At 37.6% G+C, this 7,247-nt stretch overlaps 1 non-coding gene across 1 annotated transcript; it reads right to left on the bottom strand.

The window, feature by feature from the left end:
- Nucleotides 1-6,853: 6,853 nt before the first annotated feature.
- Nucleotides 6,854-6,991, bottom strand: LOC114814832. Its single transcript, XR_003762629.1, has one exon. It is a non-coding gene; the product is annotated as a small nucleolar RNA SNORA7 (small nucleolar RNA).
- Between the last annotated feature and the right edge of the window lie 256 nt (nucleotides 6,992-7,247).

Here is a 7,247-nt window from a genome sequence, read left to right as displayed (position 1 = left end):
AACCATACGAAAAAGCTGCTCAAATCACAGTGAACAAATATCCTTAACCTTATAATGATTTTTTTATGATATATATGCAAAGACTTCATTTTTTCCACACTGCATATTTGACTGGGTCTTACCCTTTTAAGGACAATTAGATTACCGAGTCTAATTAGCCCTGTGGCTGTCAGAAATGAAAAGCTTTGTAAGATAAATAATGCATTATAGCACATTTGTTTAGCGATTGAGGCTAATGCTATCTTGGTGCCCCTCAGCAACACATATTTAGGGTTTTTTTCTTTGCTATAAGTGCTTCTCTCCAGAAAATCCAGGGAGATGCTAAAAATGCATTCAAATGTCTGGAATGTATTCATTTCCTGGTTATGAAAGAGTTTAAAGATATGTATCTTTTACATTTGGTGTTGGGGTCATCTGCAACACTAAGGTGGGGTAAGTGGGCTTCTAGATGACATTTCATTTTAGAGCCGGATATTTGGGAACCATAGTGACCCTCTTCTAGAAAATCACAAAAAAAATTGAATTTTGGGAACTACCAGAATATCTCTCAGCTTTCTTTTGCTGTCAAAATTCTAGCCAGAATTTTACCAGACCAGCTATTGAAGAAAATGCAGTTTCAATTAACATCTTCTGTAATCCATAATTAACATCAAAGGAAGGGACAAGATTATCAGCAATATAGGATATGTCCCAATAATTTCTACTAGCAAACCCCAAAAGAAGCTGTGCGGTGATGCACTGAAAAGGAACATAGAAGAAGAGTGAAGGCAGTACAAATGTTTTAAAGAAGTGGTAAAGTGTAGCATCAAACAATGCACTATGATAGAGAATTTCAACTGCAATGACTAGACCATCTAGGCAAAAAGCAAATCAAACAGTGACAGTTTCCAAGAAGATTCCAATCCATAGAAACAAAAAATGGAACCAGACCCTGTAGATAGCAAATGCAATGATATTACAAAGATTAATCTTTTATATAAATGATATGGAAGGGATTGGCAATTCTTTCTTGGCCTGATAAACTGTACTCTATATCATCCTGGCAAAAATAGGTGAATTCGTACACATACACACACAAACACACACGTCACATTAATGAGTTCTTCAAACCGAGAGGTTAACCATGCTAAATATACCTTAAACACAATGTATTTGCCAGGCTGATTTTTAATCATTTTCCATTATGGGTTGCATTTTGAAACAGGGTATTACAATGGGACACAAAGCCATAAAACAGGAGACTGCTTTCATTAAGCAACTTGTTAAATCATTGTGCACCCAAAGAAGAGAGGGGAGAGATGGGTCTGGTGGATTCACATAGGAGGGAGTCTCAAGCACAGGGAAGCATTTGAAGGGAACAGTCCTTTGGAAACATTATGATTTCACCTAAGCCTTAATTTTAAAAGAAAAGCCATTTCTTTATACTCTCCTGGAGGACTACAAGTAGAGTAGTCAAAATAATTGGATGAAGAATTGATAGCAAGCATGCATACATGCAGCAGTGCTGAATAAATACACAAGGAGAAGGTTGGCAGATTTTCATGGCTTCGGGATGTAGGTAACTAAAAAGGGAAGAGTTGTTGGAGAAGGTGGAATTTCAGGAGAGATTTGAACAATGGGAATACTTTGGTCCAGCAGATTTGGAGAGGGAAGGAGTACCATGCTGGAAATATAGCATAGAGGAGGGGTTAGAGGTGAGAGAGGCAAGGGCAGATTATAGTTGGAAAGTTACCTTGAAAGGAAGATGGGGAGTAGCAGATGAAAGAAGGAGACATATAAGATGGGATGAATTGGTGGAAAGCCTTGAAGTCCAATATGAGGAAGGAGATGTTGTATCTCCAAGCATTTTGCATCTACCGACAGACTACGGCACTGGATGGACCATTACTCTGTCAGAAATGGCATTGCCCCTTGTCTTAATGCCCAGTAGGTTCTTCAGTCAGCACTTGGTGATCGATCAATCAATCCTTAGTATGCATTGAGCTCTTACTCTGTGAAGAGTATTGTTCTAAGTACTTGTGAAAGTACAACAGAATTGGTAGATGCGATGCCAGCCCATGCTGCACTTGTAGAACATTTTCCAATCCTTGACTGGGGTTAAGCATCAAAGATGTTTTAGAGTTTTAATGGCACAATAGCTGAATATACTTATTTATTCATTAATCTCTGATAAAATCAAAAGTAACACTTATAAGGAAAACTAAGAAAGTAGTATTTTTCCTATACAGATTTAGGAATTGTAGATTTGCTACTGCTGAATCATTCCCTCTCTAAGTGAACTAGCTAGTTAAAATAGTGATAGAAATAATAATAATTTCTCTTATCAGACCGATAACCTAACGCTTCTTCTCTTGCCTTCTGTAAATATGACCCAAACATTGGAAAATCTTATGTCAGCATGGAAACAAGTGTTCCTTCCTTAGCCATTCCCCACAACAAAGCTACTGTGGTATGATTTTCCACTCTATGTTAAGAAAACAGACCTTTGTTTGCTGGTAGAAAACAATTCACTTGTGATGAAGTCTCAGTTTATAAGGTTGAAGGATCATCTTTCATACCAACATCAAGTAGATGTATACTGAGTTAGTTGGTCGAACATTATCCAGTTGCTGTTTTACTTCAGGAATTAAAAAGTTATTGTTGATGAATGCTCTGTAACAAAAAGCATACCTAAAATCACCCAGCATGCTTAGGCTACAGAACAAGCAGATAGTAGAACACATACTAGATCAGAATGTGTCTTTCAAGCACTCAAAAGAAGCGAAAATATTTGTCCTAGTTCTCAGTATCACCACAGATCAGCTGCTGCCAATGGAGCTTCAGAGCTCTACTGATAAGTGCTTAATGGAGAAGAATTTGGGGCCATTACTGTACCTATTATAATCCTTTTTGAGAGTGACTTATCTAAGAAGGTAGCTGGCAGAAAAAAAAAGTTGTGCTGACTAGGGAGCATTTGGAAAGACTATCAACTAAGCAGGCACTCATGGGGCTTACTAAGAGTTAAATTTAAATGTAATTAATTGGGTAGCTATCTTCCTTCTTTCCTATATGTTCAGAGCTTAACACCTGGATATCCCTTTGAAACCAGGAACTCCAATGTTCTAATGAGTGTAAATAAACCTCTTTGTTTGGAGATCATAAGTGTGTGTTTTAGTATTTTTATAGTATTTAACTTTTAAGTATTTAACTTTTTATCGTTTTTACTATTTATCTTGGATGTCTATAGTAGCACAGTAGTAACCTGAGAACAATATAAAAAAAAGAAAATTGACCTTTAAGTGCTATGCATAACTACCCTTCATAATTATTATTGCACACACAAATTTGATGCTAATTGTTCATCATTAGGGAACCTTTCAGGCTTAGTACCAACAGGCATTTCAACCACAACAAAATCCCATGTGAGGATGTTTAACTGTTCCTCCCAATTTTTATCTTTCTGGAAAGTGATTTGAAGCACTTGAATCTCCAGCTTCTATCCCTAAATTTCTGTTAAGATCCTTTGGTTGAAAGCAGTCTAGATATCAGGGAGCAGAAATTAGTGATAAGTGTTGTCTGTCTGTCTGAATAACTTCAATAATATTCCTATAGAAAAGACAGTTTTCATCTCCTTGGAACACAGAAAATTTAAGACATGAACTTGTAGACAGGAATAACGTTTGTTTCCATTAATACAAGAGCCTAGTTCAATCTGAGTACTACAACAGATAAGCGTGGCTATCTGATTGGTAGGTGTCATTTAAGGGTTTTATATCCCTGGCTTAGGTCCCTCACCTTTCTCCTTTCTTGGAGAAAAGGGTTCATAGTCAACCCCTGAGACTTCATAAGGTGGCACCAATGATAGAGGAAGCATAGAGACAGTACCAGCTCCAAGAAAGAACTGTCACTCAAACTGAGTCCCAATATAATTAGGAATAATGCTCTGGATCCAAGCTTATAGAAAAAACACACCTGAATGGAGTTGCATAGTGGAAAAAGTGAGCATGGCCCTGGGAGTCCAAAGACCTAGGTTCTAATTCTGGTTCTGTCCCTTGCCTAGTATGTGAGCTTGGGTGTACTGAACTCCTCTTTTACTCAATTACCTCATCTGTAAAATGTGCCTTCAATATATGTTCACTCTTTCTCTTTGACTGTGAGCTCCATGTGTGACAGTCGTAGGACTGTTTCCAACCTAATTACCTAGTATCTACCCCAGTGTTTAGTACAGTATTAGGCATATAGAAAACACTTAAAAAATACCACAGTTATGATTACTGTAATTATTATGCCCTCAATCTAATGGTTTTTGGCTCTTCCATACTGAATTGGACTAAAAAATACCAGTAGCAAAGATTGTTTATTGTAAACTGCTTTATAAGGAGGATTTTGTTTAGACTATTTGGAAATTTATGGCATGGGGAATTACAACTAGGTCTTTTGCAATACATAACAGTTATAACAATCAGAGACATTCCCATCACACTGATAAAGTACATGAATAATCCTATTAAACCTGTGAGTTTCCTATCATGAAAACATAAAATTGCCTGCCAAACTGATCATCTCTGCCAAAACTGAGGGACATGGATCCAAATACATTTCCACGGCTATATCACTGTAAGCAGCCAATTAACAACATCGTAGTGCTGGCTGCAGTGATCTAGCAGATGGATAGTCGGCACAAGAGAACCAATCCTAACCAGAAGGCAAAGTTTTGAAGCTTCAAATAGGTACAGTAGGCGGACCTTTAAGGCAACATATAGACATGTGGTGGAAAAAACTCTCACCCACTCCCTGTGACTGTCTAAAACGAGTATTCAAGAGAAGCATTGTGACCTAGTGGAATAAGCATGGTAATGGCAGTAAATAGACCTGGGTTCTAACCCAGTTCCATTTGGCTGCTGACTGAGATTCACTTGGGCCTCAGGTTCTTCATCGGTAATATGGCCATTAAGTGCTTGTTTTTCCTCCTCCATAGATGTTAAGTTTCATGTGGGCTAGAGAGTGTATTCAATCTGATTGTGTTGAGCCTTTCCCAGTGCTGAGTGCCATAAATACCACAATCATCATTAATGCAATCCTTGGCGAAGGGTATATGCTTAACAAACACGACAATATCATTATTATTATCAAATGTCATCAAGTCATTTCCAATTAATAGAGACTCTATGGATATATTTTCTCCAGAATAGCCTACTTTCTGCCATAATCCATGACCTTGCTAACCACTTTTCCATCATCATTGTTAGGGCTTCTATCCATCTAGCTGCTGGTCTGCCTCTTCCATGTTTTTCCTGGATTTTTTCTAGCACTAGTGTCTTCTCCAGAGAATTAGTCCTCCTGGTTATTCATTATCAGTTTTGTAATAGTAACATCCAAGACAGCCTGGGATGAATTTTCTTCTTCTCCTCTTATGTGGGAGAGAAGGTCTCAGTGTGAAAATTTGAGAAATGTCCTTCGGCATCTTGGATGCACCCAAGATCTAAGCAGTGGCATCTTAATGATCATATCACTGCTTGACCACCAGCTCTAAAGTATGTTAATATTATTGATTCTGGGAGGATTTTATCAGTGATCTACCTAAAGTTTTGCTAGGAAGCATCTAAACTGTGTCTAATCTTTGTTTTGTATCTATCCCAGGACTTAGTAACTGCTTTAAAGTACCACTTAAAGCAAATTAAACTTCCTAAAAATGAAATACAAAACTCTTTGGAGAATTAAGGTACTGCCATGAAACATCTTGACATTATAAAATCAGCCTTTTTAAAACAATCACCACACTGCTTTTCCCAGTGTAAGCATTCACTGTGTTTCTCTAGGCTAAGTATAAATTATTTCAGGTAGCCTTTAAGATGTTGGTTCTGCCAAATATAAAAGACTGAGACAAATTTGATGAGAACAGCCCTGATATCAAAGTTCTATTGGCTGTGAAAATAAATATGTCAGCAACACCTTGCAAATCTTCACAATCCTGATGAAAGGGCTGCTTAACTGAGCTTCACAATATAATTAAGAAGTAAGCTTAGCAGTACTGATACTCCAGGTCTTAAACGTATACAGAAAGAAACCACACCAAGGAATTTTACAAATTGCTGGAGCATGTATATGGATGAACATGTGCTTCCACACAGGAATCACATGACATGGCAGTGATGGTGATGATTACAAGTTCCTGAACCTGAGTGTATGCCTACTTAGCTGACCAAGTCCCTTCCTCAACATGTACACCACTAAGGAAATGCAATAAAATTTTGAGGATGGGACAGTTCCCATCTTCAAGATGAAAGGGGAGAGAGTTGATTGTGGAATCATTTATCTTCACTGTTGGCAAAATCTCAGTTAATGACTCCCTATGCCAAATCTAAAGAACAGCACTAAGTGTCCATTCCCACAATTATAACATTGCTTTAGATCACAATACTTCAGAGTGGACCTGATCTTTTGCTGTGTGTCAGGTGTAAGAGAAACATATGGCCCAACAAACAAACAAAAAAATTTGTAAACGTTCATAGACCTCAGAAAACATTTGACACACTCAATAGCTATGACTCTGGCAATGATTTCAAAATAATATCTTGCATTTTCATAGAATGTGTTTCATTTATTCCATGGTTCCCATTAGTTATCTTTTATCATCACAGGTAGGAAGAAGAGTTTAACTGCCATGAAATATTTTACTGAAATCTTAAGATTAGTCCAAGTTAAAACCATCAATCAATTGTACTGAGCACTTACTGTGTGTGGAATACTGTACCAAGAGCATAGAGCAGTACAATATACCAGACACATTACCTGCCCTTCTTCTGTTCAGTAAACCTATGTTCCTCCCTCGATTCTCTCTCATGCCATTGCTGCCCAGCCCAGCTGAATTTTGACTTGTAGCAGATTGCCTTCCACCAGCTAGCCACTGCCCAAGCTAGGAATGGAATGGGAATGCCTCTGCTTGACTCCCCCTCTTGGAGCCGAGACTGGTAGAGTACTGGAAACTATCCAGGTGCGATCCTGAGAAGGGGTCCTTTGACCTAAAGTCTAATAATTCAGAGCATCGCAAAAAGTTCATCCCTTTCAAACCACTTCTATGAATTTCAAAAACATTTTAAAATGTCCATTTTTAAATCCAGGTTTGAATTTTGGTGAGAATTATTTGTAACATTTTAAAATCTTCAATAGCATTTGTAAAAATACTTAAAAATACAGCCATTTAAGACCTTCTGAGCATCTTCTGTATATAGAAATGCCAAAAACAGTTTCCTCCTGCCAATATATAT

This window comes from Ornithorhynchus anatinus, chromosome 10, assembly GCF_004115215.2.
Source record: "Ornithorhynchus anatinus isolate Pmale09 chromosome 10, mOrnAna1.pri.v4, whole genome shotgun sequence".
Lineage (NCBI taxonomy): Eukaryota > Metazoa > Chordata > Mammalia > Monotremata > Ornithorhynchidae > Ornithorhynchus > Ornithorhynchus anatinus.
The sequence above is the reverse complement of the archived record's forward strand: the minus strand, read 5'-3'. Positions and strand labels throughout refer to the sequence as shown.